This window comes from Pimephales promelas, chromosome 8 (genome assembly GCF_988280905.1).
Source record: "Pimephales promelas chromosome 8, fPimPro1.hap1.1, whole genome shotgun sequence".
Lineage (NCBI taxonomy): Eukaryota > Metazoa > Chordata > Actinopteri > Cypriniformes > Leuciscidae > Pimephales > Pimephales promelas.
In genome coordinates this window covers 6519922-6541445 of record NC_142776.1, presented here as the reverse complement: position 1 = coordinate 6541445, position 21524 = coordinate 6519922, and the positions used below count along the sequence as shown (strand labels likewise).

At 40.3% G+C, this 21524-nt stretch overlaps 1 long non-coding RNA gene across 1 annotated transcript; it reads right to left on the bottom strand.

The window, feature by feature from the left end:
* Positions 1-10106: 10106 nt before the first annotated feature.
* Positions 10107-10873, bottom strand: LOC148977638 (uncharacterized). The gene is made up of 3 exons (XR_016169601.1): positions 10633-10873; positions 10413-10502; positions 10107-10329 (listed from the first exon to the last, which is right to left on the bottom strand). It is a non-coding gene; the product is annotated as an uncharacterized LOC148977638 (long non-coding RNA).
* Positions 10874-21524: the final 10651 nt, after the last annotated feature.

Here is a 21524-nt window from a genome sequence, read left to right as displayed (position 1 = left end):
GATATCGAAACTCAAAATTTCGACCCGAAAAAAAAAAACGACAGTGTTACCCCTTACGTTTTTTTTGGGGGGCGAAAAATTAAATATCCCCAATATTCTCAAAACTCTGGATTCTGATAGAGGGCCATGAGACTTAGACCTGAGTGCAACAATGGAGGCTCTAGACCCTTCCAGTGCTGAGATATCGAAACTCAAAATTTCGACCAGAAAAAAAAACGACAGTGTTACCCCTTACGTTTTTTTTTTTGGGGCGAAAAATTAAGTATCCCCAATCTTCTCAAAACTCTGGATTCTGGTAGAGGGCCATGAGACATAGACCTGAGTGTAACAATGGAGGCTCTAGACCCTTCCAGTGCTGAGATATCGAAACTCAAAATTTCGACCCGAAAAAAAAAAACCACAGTGTTACCCCTTACGTTTTTTTTGGGGGGCGAAAAATTAAATATCCCCAATCTTCTCAAAACTCTGGATTCTGATAGAGGGCCATGAGACTTAGACCTGAGTGCAACAATGGAGGCTCTAGACCTTTCCAGTGCTGAGATATCAAAACTCAAAATTTCGACCAGAAAAAAAAACCACAGTGTTACCCCTTACGTTTTTTTTTTGGGGCGAAAAATTAAGTATCCCCAATCTTCTCAAAACTCTGGATTCTGATAGAGGGCCATGAGACTTAGACCTGAGTGCAACAATTGAGGCTCTAGACCCTTCCAGTGCTGAGATATCGAAACTCAAAATTTCGACCCGAAAAAAAAAAACGACAGTGTTACCCCTTACGCTTTTTTTTTTTTTGGGCGAAAAATTAAGTATCCCCAATCTTCTCAAAACTCTGGATTCTGATAGAGGGCCATGAAACTTAGACCTGAGTGCAACAACGGAGGCTCTAGACCCTTCCAGTGCTGAGATATCGAAACTCAAAATTTCGACCAGAAAAAAAAACGACAGTGTTACCCCTTACGTTTTTTTTGGGGGGGCGAAAAATTAAGTATCCCCAATCTTCTCAAAACTCTGGACTCTGATAGAGGGCCATGAGACTTAGACCTGAGTGCAACAAAGAAGGCTCTAGACCCTTCCAGTGCTGAGATATCGAAACTCAAAATTTCGACCCGAAAAAAAAAAAACGACAGTGTTACCCCTTACGTTTTTTTGGGGGGGGCGAAAAATTAAGTATCCCCAATCTTCTCAAAACTCTGGATTCTGATAGAGGGCCATGAGACTTAGACCTGAGTGCAACAACGGAGGCTCTAGACCAGGGTTCCTCAATAGGCGGCCCGCGGGCCACATCCGGCCCGCGAAAGGAAAATGTTTGGCCCGCGCTCATTTCCAGGTTGTCATGGTAACATCAGTGTAAGCAAAAATTCAAACACAGTATCTAGGCATTCGCGCGCAACGGAAATATGGCAAGTGCGAAAAAAAGAAAAGTGGACACAGAAAACAGATGATTCAAATCTGAATGGACTGAACAATTTTGTTTTATTTTGCCTGACCACCACAACGCAAAGCCAACGTGTTTGCTATGCACGCAGACCCTGGCTGTCTGTAAGTCTGACAAGATCAAACGCCATTTTAACATCTGCTCAAAATTTCTTGAATAAAACAGACTCGTTTGAAAAAGAAAATAATAAATACAAATAAATAAAAATAGAATAATTGGGCTATGTGGTGATTTGTGAGTCTTTTTAACAAAACAACAACAACAAAAATAGCAGAGCAAACATTGAGGTCATAACATTGTGGTTGGTGGCCCTTGGCTCTGTATTGTCAGCAGAATTTGGCCCTTGGTAAAAATTTATTGAGGAACCCTGCTCTAGACCCTACCAGTGCTGAGATATCGAAACTCAAAATTTCGACCAGAAAAAAAAACGACAGTGTTACCCCTTACGTTTTTTTTTTTTGGGCGAAAAATTAAGTATCCCCAATCTTCTCAAAACTCTGGATTCTGGTAGAGGGCCATGAGACATAGACCTGAGTGTAACAATGGAGGCTCTAGACCCTTCCAGTGCTGAGATATCGAAACTCAAAATTTCGACCCGAAAAAAAAAACGACAGTGTTACCCCTTACGTTTTTTTTGGGGGGCGAAAAATTAAATTTCCCCAATCTTCTCAAAACTCTGGATTCTGATAGAGGGCCATGAGACTTAGACCTGAGTGCAACAATGGAGGCTCTAGACCCTTCCAGAGCTGAGATATCGAAATTCAAAATTTCGACCCGAAAAAAAAAACGACAGTGTTACCCCTTACGTTTTTTTGGGGGGGCCAAAAATTTAGTATCCCCAATCTTCTCAAAACTCTGGATTCTGATAGAGGGCCATGAGACATAGACCTGAGTGCAACAATGGAGGCTCTAGACCTTTCCAGTGCTGAGATATCGAAACTCAAAATTTCGACCCGAAAAAAAAACGACAGTGTTACCCCTTACGTTTTTTTTTTTTTTGGCCGAAAAATTAAGTATCCCCAATCTTCTCAAAACTCTGGATTCTGATAGAGGGCCATGCGACTTCGACCTGAGTGCAACAATGGAGGCTCTAGACCCTTCCAGAGCAGAGATATCGAAATTCAAAATTTCGACCAGAAAAAAAAAACACAGTGTTACCCCTTACGTTTTTTTGGGGGGGGCCAAAAATTAAGTATCCCCAATCTTCTCAAAACTCTGGATTCTGATAGAGGGCCATGAGACATAGACCTGAGTGCAACAATGGAGGCTCTAGACCCTTCCAGTGCTGAGATATCGAAACTCAAAATTTCGACCCGAAAAAAAAAAACGACAGTGTTACCCCTTACGTTTTTTTTTTGGGCGAAAAATTAAGTATCCCCAATCTTCTCAAAACTCTGGATTCTGATAGAGGGCCATGAGACTTAGACCTGAGTGCAACAACGGAGGCTTTAGACCCTTCCAGTGCTGAGATATCGAAACTCAAAATTTCGACCAGAAAAAAAAACGACAGTGTTACCCCTTACGTTTTTTTGGGGGGGGCGCGAAAAATTAAGTATCCCCAATCTTCTCAAAACTCTGAATTCTGATAGAGGGCCATGAGACTTAGACCTGAGTGCAACAATGGAGGCTGTAGACCCTTCCAGTGCTGAGATATCGAAACTCAAAATTTCGACCCGAAAAAAAAAAACGACAGTGTTACCCCTTACGTTTTTTTTTTGGGGCGAAAAATTAAGTATCCCCAATCTTCTCAAAACTCTGGATTCTGATAGAGGGCCATGATACTTAGACCTGAGTGCAACAATGGAGGCTCTAGACCCTTCCAGTGCTGAGATATCGAAACTCAAAAATTCGACCCGAAAAAAAAAACGACAGTGTTACCCCTTACGTTTTTTTTTGGGGGCAAAAAATTAAATATCCCCAATCTTCTAAAAACTCTGGATTCTGATAGAGGGCCATGAGACTTAGACCTGAGTGCAACAATGGAGGCTCTAGACCCTTCCAGAGCTGAGATATCGAAACTCAAAATTTCGACCAGAAAAAAAAACGACAGTGTTACCCCTTACGTTTTTTTTTTTTTGGGCGAAAAATTAAGTATCCCCAATCTCCTCAAAACTCTGGATTCTGATAGAGGGCCATGAGACATAGACCTGAGTGCAACAATGGAGGCTCTAGACCCTTCCAGTGCTGAGATATCGAAACTCAAAATTTCGACCAGAAAAAAAAACGACAGTGTTACCCCTTACGTTTTTTTTTTTTTGGGCGAAAAATTAAGTATCCCCAATCTTCTCAAAACTCTGGATTCTGGTAGAGGGCCATGAGACATAGACCTGAGTGTAACAATGGAGGCTCTAGACCCTTCCAGTGCTAAGATATCGAAACTCAAAATTTCGACCCGAAAAAAAAAAACGACAGTGTTATCCCTTACGTTTTTTTTGGGGGGGTGAAAAATTAAATATCCCCAATCTTCTCAAAACTCTGGATTCTGATAGAGGGCCATGACACTTAGACCTGAGTGCAACAACGGAGGCTCTAGACCCTTCCAGTGCTGAGATATCGAAACTCAAAATTTCGACCAGAAAAAAAAACGACAGTGTTACCCCTTACGTTTTTTTTTTTTTTGGGCGAAAAATTAAGTATCCCCAATCTTCTCAAAACTCTGGATTCTGATAGAGGGCCATGCGACTTAGACCTGAGTGCAACAATGGAGGCTCTAGACCCTTCCAGAGCAGAGATATCGAAATTCAAAATTTCGACCAGAAAAAAAAACACAGTGTTACCCCTTACGTTTTTTTTTTTTGGGGCGAAAAATTAAGTATCCCCAATCTTCTCAAAACTCTGGATTCTGATAGAGGGCCATGAGACTTAGACCTGAGTGCAACAATGGAGGCTCTAGACCCTTCCAGTGCTGAGATATCGAAACTCAAAATTTCGACCAGAAAAAAAAACGACAGTTTTTTTTGGGGGGGGCAAAAATTAAGTATCCCCAATCTTCTCAAAACTCTGGATTCTGATAGAGGGCCATGAGACATAGACCCGAGTGCAACAATGGAGGCTCTAGACCCTTCCAGTGCTGAGATGTCGAAACTCAAAATTTCGACCCGAAAAAAAAAACGACAGTGTTACCCCTTACGTTTTTTTTTTTTGGGCGAAAAATTAAGTATCCCCAATCTTCTCAAAACTCTGGATTCTGATAGAGGGCCATGAGACTTAGACCTGAGTGTAAGAATGGAGGCTGTAGACCCTTCCAGTGCTGAGATATCGAAACTCAAAATTTCGACCCGAAAAAAAAAAACGACAGTGTTACCCCTTACGTTTTTTTTTGGGGCGAAAAATTAAGTATCCCCAATCTTCTCAAAATTCTGGATTCTGATAGAGGGCCATGAGACTTAGACCTGAGTGCAACAACGGAGGCTCTAGACCCTTCCAGTGCTGAGATATCGAAACTCAAAATTTCGACCAGAAAAAAAAACGACAGTGTTACCCCTTACGTTTTTTTTTTTTTGGCCGAAAAATTAAGTATCCCCAATCTTCTCAAAACTCTGGATTCTGATAGAGGGCCATGCGACTTCGACCTGAGTGCAACAATGGAGGCTCTAGACCCTTCCAGAGCAGAGATATCGAAATTCAAAATTTCGACCAGAAAAAAAAAACACAGTGTTACCCCTTACGTTTTTTGGGGGGGGGCCAAAAATTAAGTATCCCCAATCTTCTCAAAACTCTGGATTCTGATAGAGGGCCATGAGACATAGACCTGAGTGCAACAATGGAGGCTCTAGACCCTTCCAGTGCTGAGATATCGAAACTCAAAATTTCGACCCGAAAAAAAAAAACGACAGTGTTACCCCTTACGTTTTTTTTTTTGGGCGAAAAATTAAGTATCCCCAATCTTCTCAAAACTCTGGATTCTGATAGAGGGCCATGAGACTTAGACCTGAGTGCAACAACGGAGGCTTTAGACCCTTCCAGTGCTGAGATATCGAAACTCAAAATTTCGACCAGAAAAAAAAACGACAGTGTTACCCCTTACGTTTTTTTGGGGGGGGCGCGAAAAATTAAGTATCCCCAATCTTCTCAAAACTCTGGATTCTGATAGAGGGCCATGAGACTTAGACCTGAGTGCAACAATGGAGGCTGTAGACCCTTCCAGTGCTGAGATATCGAAACTCAAAATTTCGACCCGAAAAAAAAAAAACGACAGTGTTACCCCTTACGTTTTTTTTTTGGGGCGAAAAATTAAGTATCCCCAATCTTCTCAAAACTCTGGATTCTGATAGAGGGCCATGAGACTTAGACCTGAGTGCAACAATGGAGGCTCTAGACCCTTCCAGTGCTGAGATATCGAAACTCAAAAATTCGACCCGAAAAAAAAAACGACAGTGTTACCCCTTACGTTTTTTTTTGGGGGCAAAAAATTAAATATCCCCAATCTTCTAAAAACTCTGGATTCTGATAGAGGGCCATGAGACTTAGACCTGAGTGCAACAATGGAGGCTCTAGACCCTTCCAGAGCTGAGATATCGAAACTCAAAATTTCGACCAGAAAAAAAAACGACAGTGTTACCCCTTACGTTTTTTTTTTTTGGGCGAAAAATTAAGTATCCCCAATCTTCTCAAAACTCTGGATTCTGATAGAGGGCCATGAGACATAGACCTGAGTGCAACAATGGAGGCTCTAGACCCTTCCAGTGCTGAGATATCGAAACTCAAAATTTCGACCAGAAAAAAAAACGACAGTGTTACCCCTTACGTTTTTTTTTTTGGGCGAAAAATTAAGTATCCCCAATCTTCTCAAAACTCTGGATTCTGGTAGAGGGCCATGAGACATAGACCTGAGTGTAACAATGGAGGCTCTAGACCCTTCCAGTGCTAAGATATCGAAACTCAAAATTTCGACCCGAAAAAAAAAAACGACAGTGTTATCCCTTACGTTTTTTTTGGGGGGGTGAAAAATTAAATATCCCCAATCTTCTCAAAACTCTGGATTCTGATAGAGGGCCATGACACTTAGACCTGAGTGCAACAACGGAGGCTCTAGACCCTTCCAGTGCTGAGATATCGAAACTCAAAATTTCGACCAGAAAAAAAAACGACAGTGTTACCCCTTACGTTTTTTTTTTTTGGGCGAAAAATTAAGTATCCCCAATCTTCTCAAAACTCTGGATTCTGATAGAGGGCCATGCGACTTAGACCTGAGTGCAACAATGGAGGCTCTAGACCCTTCCAGAGCAGAGATATCGAAATTCAAAATTTCGACCAGAAAAAAAAACACAGTGTTACCCCTTACGTTTTTTTTTTTTGGGGCGAAAAATTAAGTATCCCCAATCTTCTCAAAACTCTGGATTCTGATAGAGGGCCATGAGACTTAGACCTGAGTGCAACAATGGAGGCTCTAGACCCTTCCAGTGCTGAGATATCGAAACTCAAAATTTCGACCAGAAAAAAAAAACGACAGTTTTTTTTGGGGGGGGCAAAAATTAAGTATCCCCAATCTTCTCAAAACTCTGGATTCTGATAGAGGGCCATGAGACATAGACCTGAGTGCAACAATGGAGGCTCTAGACCCTTCCAGTGCTGAGATGTCGAAACTCAAAATTTCGACCCGAAAAAAAAAAACGACAGTGTTACCCCTTACGTTTTTTTTTTTTGGGCGAAAAATTAAGTATCCCCAATCTTCTCAAAACTCTGGATTCTGATAGAGGGCCATGAGACTTAGACCTGAGTGTAAGAATGGAGGCTGTAGACCCTTCCAGTGCTGAGATATCGAAACTCAAAATTTCGACCCGAAAAAAAAACGACAGTGTTACCCCTTACGTTTTTTTTTTTTGGGCGAAAAATTAAGTATCCCCAATCTTCTCAAAACTCTGGATTCTGGTAGAGGGCCATGAGACATAGACCTGAGTGCAACAATGGAGGCTCTAGACCCTTCCAGTGCTGAGATATCGAAACTCAAAATTTCGACCCGAAAAAAAAAAACGACAGTGTTACCCCTTACGTTTTTTTTGGGGGGGGGCGAAAAATTAAGTATCCCCAATCTTCTCAAAACTCTGGATTCTGATAGAGGGCCATGAGACTTAGACCTGAGTGCAACAATGGAGGCTCTAGACCCTTCCAGAGCAGAGATATCGAAATTCAAAATTTCGACCAGAAAAAAAAACACAGTGTTACCCCTTACGTTTTTTTTTTTTGGGGCGAAAAATTAAGTATCCCCAATCTTCTCAAAACTCTGGATTCTGATAGAGGGCCATGAGACTTAGACCTGAGTGCAACAATGGAGGCTCTAGACCCTTCCAGTGCTGAGATATCGAAACTCAAAATTTCGACCAGAAAAAAAAAACGACAGTTTTTTTTGGGGGGGGCAAAAATTAAGTATCCCCAATCTTCTCAAAACTCTGGATTCTGATAGAGGGCCATGAGACATAGACCTGAGTGCAACAATGGAGGCTCTAGACCCTTCCAGTGCTGAGATGTCGAAACTCAAAATTTCGACCCGAAAAAAAAAACGACAGTGTTACCCCTTACGTTTTTTTTTTTTGGGCGAAAAATTAAGTATCCCCAATCTTCTCAAAACTCTGGATTCTGATAGAGGGCCATGAGACTTAGACCTGAGTGTAAGAATGGAGGCTGTAGACCCTTCCAGTGCTGAGATATCGAAACTCAAAATTTCGACCCGAAAAAAAAACGACAGTGTTACCCCTTACGTTTTTTTTTTTTGGGCGAAAAATTAAGTATCCCCAATCTTCTCAAAACTCTGGATTCTGGTAGAGGGCCATGAGACATAGACCTGAGTGCAACAATGGAGGCTCTAGACCCTTCCAGTGCTGAGATATCGAAACTCAAAATTTCGACCCGAAAAAAAAAAACGACAGTGTTACCCCTTACGTTTTTTTTGGGGGGGGGCGAAAAATTAAGTATCCCCAATCTTCTCAAAACTCTGGATTCTGATAGAGGGCCATGAGACTTAGACCTGAGTGCAACAATGGAGGCTCTAGACCCTTCCAGAGCAGAGATATCGAAATTCAAATTTTCGACCCGAAAAAAAAAAACGACAGTGTTACCCCTTACGTTTTTTTTTGGGGCGAAAAATAAAGTATCCCCAATCTTCTCAAAACTCTGGATTCTGATAGAGGGCCATGGGACTTAGACCTGTGTGCAAAAATGGAGGATCTAGACCCTTCCAGAGCTGAGATATTGTGATATTTATCACACACGGAACACCTTAAAATATATTATGAACGATACGTTTAATTCATCTATCTATAAATATCTTGATGATGAAACTTGCTCATTTTGTTGTAGTATTGTTAAAGAAACAGCTCCTCATTTATTTTGTAAATACATTTAGGGTTGATTTAAGTTGATATATTTTAAAATCTACTAATGTGACCAACTGTGTTATTCTTAATGCAATATTCTTTTTTATTAAGAAACCCCCAAAATTTTCTCCTTTAAGTTTTCCTATTTTGCTTGATGAATTTACCTCGTTTCAAACATTTTTTTATGTAATTAGTATTATGTATTATGTATTATTTATGCTGTTATCTCAGGACGCTTGTCCCGAGAAAAATGGCGCTCGTCAGGTCCAGTTTTGTATCCAGCCTCTCACTGGGATTTCGGATGCCCCAACGCCTGTGATGAGAAGACCAACGCCTGTGAAGAGATGACTCAACGCCGGCGATATGTTATGCCGCCGTTTTATATATAAACAATATTTATATTTCATATTTATATATAAAAAATATGAATGTTAGCCAGAGAAGAACTGGCCCCCGACTGAGCCAGGGTTCTCCCAAGGTTTTTTTCTCCATCCAATCTGATGGAGTTTTGGTTCCTTGCCACTGTTGCCTTGCTTAGTTGGGGATATTTAATATTTAACAATATTATTGATCTGTGTTGTACTACTTTCATGTTATCACTGTGAAGCTGCTTTGATACAATCTGTATTGTGAAAAGCGCTATATAAATAAATGTGACTTGACTTATGAACTATTATGAAGATATTTAGCCTTGTTATTGTTTCCTGTGTATAAATATAATTATATGATGTCATATTATGATGTACACAAACCAATGATCTTTAAATTTTCTGTTTTTTCATGATTGTTACATACAACTATGGTATCTTTCCATGATCTTGTATGTAATAAGTTTAAATGTGAGCAGAGCAACAGGTGCACTAACACTTCATAACATCAGTAACTCGACAGCACAACCTAGAACAGTTTTCCTCTGCGTTTGCAATGCCTGTACAAAGGAGATGGGCAGCTGCTTGAAGACCTCTTTTGGAGAAAACTGTTGATTTTATACTCGAAAAAAATTTAAGTATCACTCCTTAAAAAATTAATATTACCTCAGAATGAATTGCATTGTTAGCCCACCCCAAAACTTAAAGAAAATAATAATATTAAATACTGACCAATACTTAATTATATAACTTTTATATACTAAAAATATAATTTAATAAAACCAACAAAATGTAATTTGTTTTCTCATATGACAGTTATGCATGAATACAATTATATTGCTAAATGTAGTGAAACATCTCAATTGTTGGTCAATCAATGAATGAATACATACATTAATTAAATAATTATATTTTATACTGACAAAAATAAGAAACATGAATAAATGAGTAAAAGAACAAAAAAAAAGTAATCATCACAAACAACAAGTCAACAACACATAAAAGAAAAGCTTTATTCAAACTACAAGCATGCACTGAACACCACATCCTACAGCAAGCGCTTCACAATCTGAGGCAATAAGGGCAGATGGAGCGATAGAGGTTCTCATAAGGCCAGGTGGAGAGATGGAGGGACTCATCCATGGCACCACTTCCAGGATGCAGCTCTGGGCTCCTCATCCTCAGTCCTCACACCAGTCTGCAGACATTTCAGATCCTACACAAATGCACAAACATTACACAAAAGCAGTCATTTAATAGCACAATGTCATTTGATTTATGTATTAAAAATAACCTTACTTTATATTTGAGTAAAATCCATAAAACCTTTTTTCCCCAACAAATGCTGCCATTCTCTTTCCTTGCAGGTCCTGCTCCACCACAAAATCTCTGCAGCAAATGCACAGAAATCAGGAATCAGAAAAGTGTTGTATTTTCTCCATTTGAAATTACAATCATTCAAATAAACTACAACTTAAGATTTAATAGATTTTGTTATCCATTTCTTTAGTACACTCACTCAAATCCATTGATGACAGCATTCAGCATCATGAGCCTCTCTCCACCGGATAAACACACGTTCTCCTGTCCCTGAAACATACAGACAAGATTCACATTACGAGCTCAACACTGCATTTACATGCTGAGGTTGATATGTTAACTCACTTTTTATCCCACTTAAATGTTCCTCAATATATCAACACTAATAAGGGACAAATTAAATATAATGTTTAGTTACATTATAGATTTGTTTATTTGCCTTATTTATAGCACATTTGTCTGATGTGTTGACAACAGTGAATTATCCTACATAATAGCACAGCACACATAACCTTACACTTGAATGAATTTTTCATGTTGTGATGTGCTCATCTCCAATACTTATACAATATGTTCCTGATGTAAAAGTCATTTTAAAGGTGTACTGTTATGTAAATCCACTTTACAAACGTAACGTTACGTGTACTTACTGGAGCTCCCCTGTTAACTAGCTATATAATAAAACGTGTTTACAACAAAATCTATATTGTCTATATTGACAATATTATTGGAACACAGTAATATTGTCAATATTATTGCGACAGTGGTACCCCTGTCGTTTTTTGTTTTGTTTTTTTGGTGAGAAAAAATAAGTTTCTCCAATCTTCTTGAAACTCTGGATTCTGATAGAGGGCCTTGGGACTTAGACCTGAGTGCAAAAATGGAGGATCTAGACCCTTCCAGAGCTGAGATATTGAGATCCCACCTAGCATTTATGCCATTATAAATATCTCAATATCTCAGTTCAGGAAGGGTCTAGAGCCTCCATTTCTGCACTCAGGTCTAAGTCTCATGACCCTCTATCAGAATCCAGAGTTTCAAGAAGATTGGAGAAACTTATTTTTTCACACCAAAAAAAAAAAAAAAACGAAAGGGGTACCACTGTCGTTTTTTTGGGGGGGGTCAAAATTTTTAGTTTCTCTGATCTTCTTGAAACTCTGGATTCTGATAGAGGGCCATGAGACTTAGACCTGAGTGCAACAATGGAGGCTCTAGACCCTTCCAGAGCTGAGATATCGAAATTCAAAATTTCGACCAGAAAAAAAACATCAGTGTTACCCCTTACGTTTTTTTTGGGGGGCGAAAAATTAAGTATCCCCAATCTTCTCAAAACTCTGGATTCTGATAGAGGGCCATGAGACATAGACCTGAGTGCAACAATGGAGGCTCTAGACCCTTCCAGTGCTGAGATATCGAAACTCAAATTTTCGACCCGAAAAAAAAACGACAGTGTTACCCCTTACGTTTTTTTTTTTGGGGCGAAAAATTAAGTATCCCCAATCTTCTCAAAACTCTGGATTCTGATAGAGGGCCATGAGACTTAGACCTGAGTGCAACAATGGAGGCTCTAGACCCTTCCAGAGCAGAGATATCGAAATTTAAAATTTCGACCAGAAAAAAACCCCCACAGTGTTACCCCTTACGTTTTTTTTTTGGGGCGAAAAATTAAGTATCCCCAATCTTCTCAAAACTCTGGATTCTGATAGAGGCCCATGAGACTTAGACCTGAGTGCAACAATGGAGGCTCTAGACCCTTCCAGTGCTGAGATATCGAAACTCAAAATTTCGACCCGAAAAAAAAACGACAGTGTTACCCCTTACGTTTTTTTTTTTGGGCAAAAAATTAAGTATCCCCAATCTTCTCAAAACTCTGGATTCTGATAGAGGGCCATGAGACTTAGACCTGAGTGCAACAACGGAGGCTCTAGACCCTTCCAGTGCTGAGATATCGAAACTCAAAATTTCGACCAGAAAAAAAAACGACAGTGTTACCCCTTACGTTTTTTTTGGGGGGGCGAAAAATGAAGTATCCCCAATCTTCTCAAAACTCTGGATTCTGATAGAGGGCCATGAGACATAGACCTGAGTGCAACAATGGAGGCTCTAGACCCTTCCAGTGCTGAGATATCGAAACTCAAAATTTCGACCCGAAAAAAAAAAAAAACGACAGTGTTACCCCTTACGTTTTTTTTTTTTTGGCGAAAAATTAAGTATCCCCAATCTTCTCAAAACTCTGGATTCTGATAGAGGGCCATGAGACTTAGACCTGAGTGCAACAACGGAGGCTCTAGACCCTTCCAGTGCTGAGATATCGGAACTCAAAATTTCGACCAGAAAAAAAAAACGACAGTGTTACCCCTTACGTTTTTTTTTTTTTTTTGGGCGAAAAATTAAGTATCCCCAATCTTCTCAAAACTCTGGATTCTGATTGAGGGCCATGAGACTTAGACCTGAGTGCAACAATGGAGGCTCTAGACCCTTCCAGAGCAGAGATATCGAAATTCAAAATTTCGACCAGAAAAAAAAAACGACAGTGTTACCCCTTACGTTTTTTTTTTTTTGGGCGAAAAATTAAGTATCCCCAATCTTCTCAAAACTCTGGATTCTGATTGAGGGCCATGAGACATAGACCTGAGTGCAACAATGGAGGCTCTAGACCCTTCCAGTGCTGAGATATCGAAACTCAAAATTTCAACCCGAAAAAAAAAACGACAGTGTTACCCCTTACGTTTTTTTTGGGGGGGCGAAAAATTAAGTATCCCCAATCTTCTCAAAACTCTGGATTCTGATAGAGGGCCATGAGACTTAGACCTGAGTGCAACAATGGAGGCTCTAGACCCTTCCAGAGCAGAGATATCGAAATTCAAAATTTCGACCAGAAAAAAAAAACACAGTGTTACCCCTTACGTTTTTTTGGGGGGGCGAAAAATTAAGTATCCCCAATCTTCTCAAATCTTTGGATTCTGATAGAGGGCCATGAGACTTAGACCTGAGTGCAACAATGGAGGCTCTAGACCCTTCCAGTGCTGAGATATCGAAACTCAAAATTTCGACCCGAAAAAAAAACGACAGTGTTACCCCTTACGTTTTTTTTGGGGGGGCGAAAAATTAAGTATCCCCAATCTTCTCAAAACTCTGGATTCTGATAGAGGGCCATGAGACTTAGACCTGAGTGCAACAATGGAGGCTCTAGACCCTTCCAGAGCAGAGATATCGAAATTCAAAATTTCGACCAGAAAAAAAAAACACAGTGTTACCCCTTACGTTTTTTTTTTTGGGGCGAAAAATTAAGTATCCCCAATCTTATCAAAACTCTGGATTCTGATAGAGGGCCATGAGACATAGACCTGAGTGCAACAATGGAGGCTCTAGACCCTTCCAGTGCTGAGATATCGAAACTCAAAATTTCGACCAGAAAAAAAAACGACAGTGTTACCCCTTACGTTTTTTTGGGGGGGGGCGAAAAATTAAGTATCCCCAATCTTTTCAAAACTCTGGATTCTGATAGAGGGCCATGAGACATAGACCTGAGTGCAACAATGGAGGCTCTAGACCCTTCCAGTGCTGAGATATCGAAACTCAAAATTTCGACCAGAAAAAAAAACGACAGTGTTACCCCTTACGTTTTTTTTGGGGGGGCGAAAAATTAAGTATCCCCAATCTTCTCAAAACTCTGGATTCTGATAGAGGGCCATGAGACATAGACCTGAGTGCAACAATGGAGGCTCTAGACCCTTCCAGTGCTGAGATATCGAAACTCAAAATTTCGACCCGAAAAAAAAAACGACAGTGTTACCCCTTACGTTTTTTTTGGGGGGGGGCGAAAAATTAAGTATCCCCAATCTTCTCAAAACTCTGGATTCTGATAGAGGGCCATGAGACATAGACCTGAGTGCAACAATGGAGGCTCTAGACCCTTCCAGTGCTGAGATATCGAAACTCAAAATTTCGACCCGAAAAAAAAAAAAAACGACAGTGTTACCCCTTACGTTTTTTTTTTTTGGCGAAAAATTAAGTATCCCCAATCTTCTCAAAACTCTGGATTCTGATAGAGGGCCATGAGACTTAGACCTGAGTGCAACAACGGAGGCTCTAGACCCTTCCAGTGCTGAGATATCGAAACTCAAAATTTCGACCAGAAAAAAAAACGACAGTGTTACCCCTTACGTTTTTTTTTTTTTGGGCGAAAAATTAAGTATCCCCAATCTTCTCAAAACTCTGGATTCTGATTGAGGGCCATGAGACTTAGACCTGAGTGCAACAATGGAGGCTCTAGACCCTTCCAGAGCAGAGATATCGAAATTCAAAATTTCGACCAGAAAAAAAAACGACAGTGTTACCCCTTACGTTTTTTTTTTTTGGGCGAAAAATTAAGTATCCCCAATCTTCTCAAAATTCTGGATTCTGATTGAGGGCCATGAGACATAGACCTGAGTGCAACAAAGGAGGCTCTAGACCCTTCCAGTGCTGAGATATCGAAACTCAAAATTTCGACCCGAAAAAAAAAAACGACAGTGTTACCCCTTACGTTTTTTTGGGGGGGGCGAAAAATTAAGTATCCCCAATCTTCTCAAAACTCTGGATTCTGATAGAGGGCCATGAGACTTAGACCTGAGTGCAACAATGGAGGCTCTAGACCCTTCCAGAGCAGAGATATCGAAATTCAAAATTTCGACCAAAAAAAAAAACCACAGTGTTACCCCTTACGTTTTTTTTTTGGGGGCGAAAAATTAAGTATCCCCAATCTTCTCAAATCTTTGGATTCTGATAGAGGGCCATGAGACTTAGACCTGAGTGCAACAATGGAGGCTCTAGACCCTTCCAGTGCTGAGATATCGAAACTCAAAATTTCGACCCGAAAAAAAAATTACAGTGTTACCCCTTACGTTTTTTTTGGGGGGGGCGAAAAATTAAGTATCCCCAATCTTCTCAAAACTCTGGATTCTGATAGAGGGCCATGAGACATAGACCTGAGTGCAACAATGGAGGCTCTAGACCCTTCCAGTGCTGAGATATCGAAACTCAAAATTTCGACCCGAAAAAAAAAACGACAGTGTTACCCCTTACGTTTTTTTTTTTGGGCGAAAAATTAAGTATCCCCAATCTTCTCAAAACTCTGGATTCTGATAGAGGGCCATGAGACATAGACCTGAGTGCAACAACGGAGGCTCTAGACCCTTCCAGTGCTGAGATATCGAAACTCAAAATTTCGACCAGAAAAAAAAAACACAGTGTTACCCCTTACGGTTTTTTTTTTGGGGCGAAAAATTAAGTATCCCCAATCTTCTCAAAACTCTGGATTCTGATAGAGGGCCATGAGACATAGACCTGAGTGCAACAATGGAGGCTCTAGACCCTTCCAGTGCTGAGATATCGAAACTCAAAATTTCGACCAGAAAAAAAAACGACAGTGTTACCCCTTACGTTTTTTTTGGGGGGGGCGAAAAATTAAGTATCCCCAATCTTCTCAAAACTCTGGATTCTGATAGAGGGCCATGAGACATAGACCTGAGTGCAACAATGGAGGCTCTAGACCCTTCCAGTGCTGAGATATCGAAACTCAAAATTTCGACCAAAAAAAAAAACGACAGTGTTACCCCTTACGTTTTTTTTTTGGGGGGGCGAAAAATTAAGTATCCCCAATCTTCTCAAAACTCTGGATTCTGATAGAGGGCCATGAGACATAGACCTGAGTGCAACAATGGAGGCTCTAGACCCTTCCAGTGCTGAGATATCGAAACTCAAAATTTCGAACCGAAAAAAAAACACGACAGTGTTACCCCTTACGTTTTTTTTTGGGGGGGCGAAAAATTAAGTATCCCCAATCTTCTCAAAACTCTGGATTCTGATAGAGGGCCATGAGACATAGACCTGAGTGCAACAATGGAGGCTCTAGACCCTTCCAGTGCTGAGATATCGAAACTCAAAATTTCGACCCGAAAAAAAAAAAACGACAGTGTTACCCCTTACGTTTTTTTTGGGGGGGCGAAAAATTAAGTATCCCCAATCTTCTCAAAACTCTGGATTCTGATAGAGGGCCATGAGACTTAGACCTGAGTGCAACAACGGAGGCTCTAGACCCTTCCAGTGCTGAGATATCGAAACTCAAAATTTCGACCAGAAAAAAAAAACACAGTGTTACCCCTTACGTTTTTTTTTTTGGGGCAAAAAATTAAGTATCCCCAATCTTCTCAAAACTCTGGATTCTGATAGAGGGCCATGAGACATAGACCTGAGTGCAACAATGGAGGCTCTAGACCCTTCCAGTGCTGAGATATCGAAACTCAAAATTTCGACCAGAAAAAAAAACGACAGTGTTACCCCTTACGTTTTTTTTGGGGGGGCGAAAAATTAAGTATCCCCAATCTTCTCAAAACTCTGGATTCTGATAGAGGGCCATGAGACATAGACCTGAGTGCAACAATGGAGGCTCTAGACCCTTCCAGTGCTGAGATATCGAAACTCAAAATTTCGACCCGAAAAAAAAAAACGACAGTGTTACCCCTTACGTTTTTTTTGGGGGGGCGAAAAATTAAGTATCCCCAATCTTCTCAAAACTCTGGATTCTGATAGAGGGCCATGAGACATAGACCTGAGTGCAACAATGGAGGCTCTAGACCCTTCCAGTGCTGAGATATCGAAACTCAAAATTTCGACCCAAAAAAAAAAAACGACAGTGTTACCCCTTACGTTTTTTTTGGGGGGGCGAAAAATTAAGTATCCCCAATCTTCTCAAAACTCTGGATTCTGATAGAGGGCCATGAGACATAGACCTGAGTGCAACAATGGAGGCTCTAGACCCTTCCAGTGCTGAGATATCGAAACTCAAAATTTCGACCCGAAAAAAAAATGACAGTGTTACCCCTTACGTTTTTTTTGGGGGGGCGAAAAATTAAGTATCCCCAATCTTCTCAAAACTCTGGATTCTGATAGAGGGCCATGAGACTTAGACCTGAGTGCAACAATGGAGGCTCTAGACCCTTCCAGAGCAGAGATATCGAAATTCAAAATTTCGACCCGAAAAAAAAATGACAGTGTTACCCCTTACGTTTTTTTTGGGGGGGAGAAAAATTAAGTATCCCCAATCTTCTCAAAACTCTGGATTCTGATAGAGGGCCATGAGACTTAGACCTGAGTGCAACAACGGAGGCTCTAGACCCTTCCAGTGCTGAGATATCGAAACTCAAAATTTCGACCAGAAAAAAAAATGACAGTGTTACCCCTTACGTTTTTTTTGGCGGGGCGAAAAATTAAGTATCCCCAATCTTCTCAAAACTCTGGATTCTGATAGAGGGCCATGAGAATTAGACCTGAGTGCAACAATGGAGGCTCTAGACCCTTCCAGAGCAGAGATATCGAAATTAAAAATTTCCACCAGAAAAAAAAATGACAGTGTTACCCCTTACGTTTTTTTTGGCGGGGCGAAAAATTAAGTATCCCCAATCTTCTCAAAACTCTGGATTCTGATAGAGGGCCATGAGAATTAGACCTGAGTGCAACAATGGAGGCTCTAGACCCTTCCAGAGCAGAGATATCGAAATTAAAAATTTCGACCAGAAAAAAAAATGACAGTGTTACCCCTTACGTTTTTTTTGGCGGGGCGAAAAATTAAGTATCCCCAATCTTCTCAGAACTCTGGATTCTGATAGAGGGCCATGAGACATAGACCTGAGTGCAACAATGGAGGCTCTAGACCCTTCCAGTGCTGAGATTTCGAAACTCAAAATTTCGACCAGAAAAAAAACGACAGCGTTACCCCTTACGTTTTTTTTGGGGGGCGAAAAATTAAGTATCCCCAATCTTCTCAAAACTCTGGATTCTGGTAGAGGGCCATGAGACATAGACCTGAGTGCAACAATGGAGGCTCTAGACCCTTCCAGTGCTGAGATGTCGAAACTCAAAATTTCGACCAGAAAAAAAAACGACAGTGTTACCCCTTACGTTTTTGTTTTTTTTGGGCGAAAAATTAAGTATCCCCAATCTTCTCAAAACTCTGGATTCTGATTGAGGGCCATGAGACTTAGACCTGAGTGCAACAATGGAGGCTCTAGACCCTTCCAGTGCTGAGATATCGAAACTCAAAATTTCGACCCGAAAAAAAAAACGACAGTGTTACCCCTTACGTTTTTTTTGGGCGGGCGAAAAATTAAGTATCCCCAATCTTCTCAAAACTCTGGATTCTGATAGAGGGTCATGAGACTTAGACCTGAGTGCAACAATGGAGGCTCTAGACCCTTCCAGAGCAGAGATATCGAAATTCAAAATTTCGACCAGAAAAAAAAAACGACAGTGTTACCCCTTACGTTTTTGTTTTTTTTGGGCGAAAAATTAAGTATCCCCAATCTTCTCAAAACTCTGGATTCTGATTGAGGGCCATGAGACTTAGACCTGAGTGCAACAATGGAGGCTCTAAACCCTTCCAGTGCTGAGATATCGAAACTCAAAATTCCGACCAGGAAAAAAAAACGACAGTGTTACCCCTTACGTTTTTTTTGGGGGGGGCGAAAAATTAAGTATCCCCAATCTTCTCAAAACTCTGGATTCTGATAGAGGGCCATGAGACATAGACCTGAGTGCAACAATGGATGCTCTAGACCCTTCCAGTGCTGAGATATCGAAACTCAAAATTCCGATCAGAAAAAAAAAAACGACAGTGTTACCCCTTACGCTTTTTTTGGGGCGAAAAATTAAGTATCCCCAATCTTCTCAAAACTCTGGGTTCTGGTAGAGGGCCATGAGACATAGACCTGAGTGCAACAATGGAGGCTCTAGACCCTTCCAGTGCTGAGATATCGAAACTCAAAATTTCGACCCGAAAAAAAAAAAAACAGTGTTACCCCTTACATTTTTTTTTTTTTTTTGGCGAAAAATTAAGTATCCTCAATCTTCTCAAAACTCTGGATTCTGATAGAGGGCCACGAGACTTAGACCTGAGTGCAACAATGGAGGCTCTAGACCCTTCCAGAGCTGAGATATCGAAATTCAAAATTTCGACCAGAAAAAAAAAACACAGTGTTACCCCTTACGTTTTTTTTTTTGGGCGAAAAATTAAGTATCCCCAATCTTCTCAAACTTCTGGATTCTGATAGAGGGCCATGAGACTTAGACCTGAGTGCAACAATGGAGGCTCTAGACCCTTCAAAAGCTGAGATATTGAAATTCAAAATTTCGACCCAAAAAAAAACCCGACAGTGTTACCCCTTACATTTTTTTGGGGGGGGCGAAAAATTAAGTATCCCCAATCTTCTCAAAACTCTGGATTCTGATAGAGGGCCATGAGACTTAGACCTGAGTGCAACAATGGAGGCTCTAGACCCTTCCAGTGCTGAGATATCGAAACTCAAAATTTCGACCAGAAAAAAAACGACAGTGTTACCCCTTACGTTTTTTTTTTTTTGGGGCGAAAAATTAAGTATCCCCAATCTTCTCAAACTTCTGGATTCTGATAGAGGGCCATGAGACTTAGACCTGAGTGCAACAATGGAGGCTCTAGACCCTTCAAAAGCTGAGATATTGAAATTCAAAATTTCGACCCAAAAAAAAACCCGACAGTGTTACCCCTTACGTTTTTTTGGGGGGGGGCGAAAAATTAAGTATCCCCAATCTTCTCAAAACTCTGGATTCTGATAGAGGGCCATGAGACTTAGACCTGAGTGCAAAATTGGAGGCTCTAGACCCTTTCAGAGCTGAGATATTGAGATATTTATAATGGCATGAATGCTACGTGGGATGTCAATATCTCAGCACTGGAAGGGTCTAGAGCCTCCATTTTTGCACTGAGGTCTAAGTCCCACGACCCTCTATCAGAATCCAGAGTTTCAAGAAGATCAGAGAAACTCAACATTTCGACCCCCCGCCCCAAAAAAACGACAGTGGTACCCCTTTCGTTTTTTTTTTTTTTTTTTGGTGCGAAAAAATAAGTTAATCCAATCTTCTTGAAACTCTGGATTCTGATAGAGGGCCATGGGACTTAGACCTGTGTGCAAAAATGGAGGCTCTAGACCCTTCCAGGGCTGAGATACTGACATATTTATAAAGGCATAAATGCTACATGGGATCTCAATATCTCAGCTCTGGAAGGGTCTAGAACCTCAATTTTTGCACTCAGCCTGGATCCAGGCAAATGAATCCTTTTCACCTTGAAAATAATATATATATATATATATATATATATATATATATATATACTGTATATATATATATATATATATATACTGTATATATATATATATTGCATTTTAAATAATAGAACATTTCTCAGTGATCGTAAATAAAACAAAATTCCATTTTTCTCGGTTTAATGAAAACCTGACATCTACACATTTTTCAAAGTGGACTATTTAGGCTGCTTCATTAAAAATGTGACATTTAGACGTTTTCTTCGGCGTGGATCCAGGCAAATGAATCCTTTTCACCTTGAAAATAATAAATGTTGTTTTTTTGTTTGTTTTTTTTTTTTGCATTTTAAATAATAGAACATTTCTCAGTGATCGTCAATAAAAGAAAATTCCATTTTTCTCGGTTTAATGAAATCAATAGGTCGTGATGGTAAGTTTTAAGTGTAAGTTTCACGTTTGAGGGGGTTTAAACCATGACATCTATGCATCTATGCAAAAGTGCACCAAGTGATTATTTCACGTCTTGTCACGATACCGGGTTGAAGAAATATTGTTTAGGCCACTTTTGTTTGATATAATCACAACAAATTAACGCAAGTATGGGAATTGAACTCAAGTCTTCTTGATTAAAGCCCAACGCTTTATCAACTGAGCCACTGCATCTATTGAGTTCAAGGGTGTATTGGACGGGGTTTTATTGCGGGTTTGGTTTTATTTGTTGGAAAAATAAATATAGAAATATAATTTGACACAAGAGGGCAGTATAGCCCTATTTATGGTTCTGAGTTTAAACTAAACCGTGACATCTACACGTTTTCCAAATTGGACCAACGTGATTATTTCACGTCTTGTCGTGATACGGGTTGGGCACTGAAGTTACTGGAGTTTCTTCCCGTTGCTATGCAATGGAACTAGGTCGAGTATTTAAAAGGTTATGGTTAACACGGTTAACGTGGTTTAACGTCGATGTAAT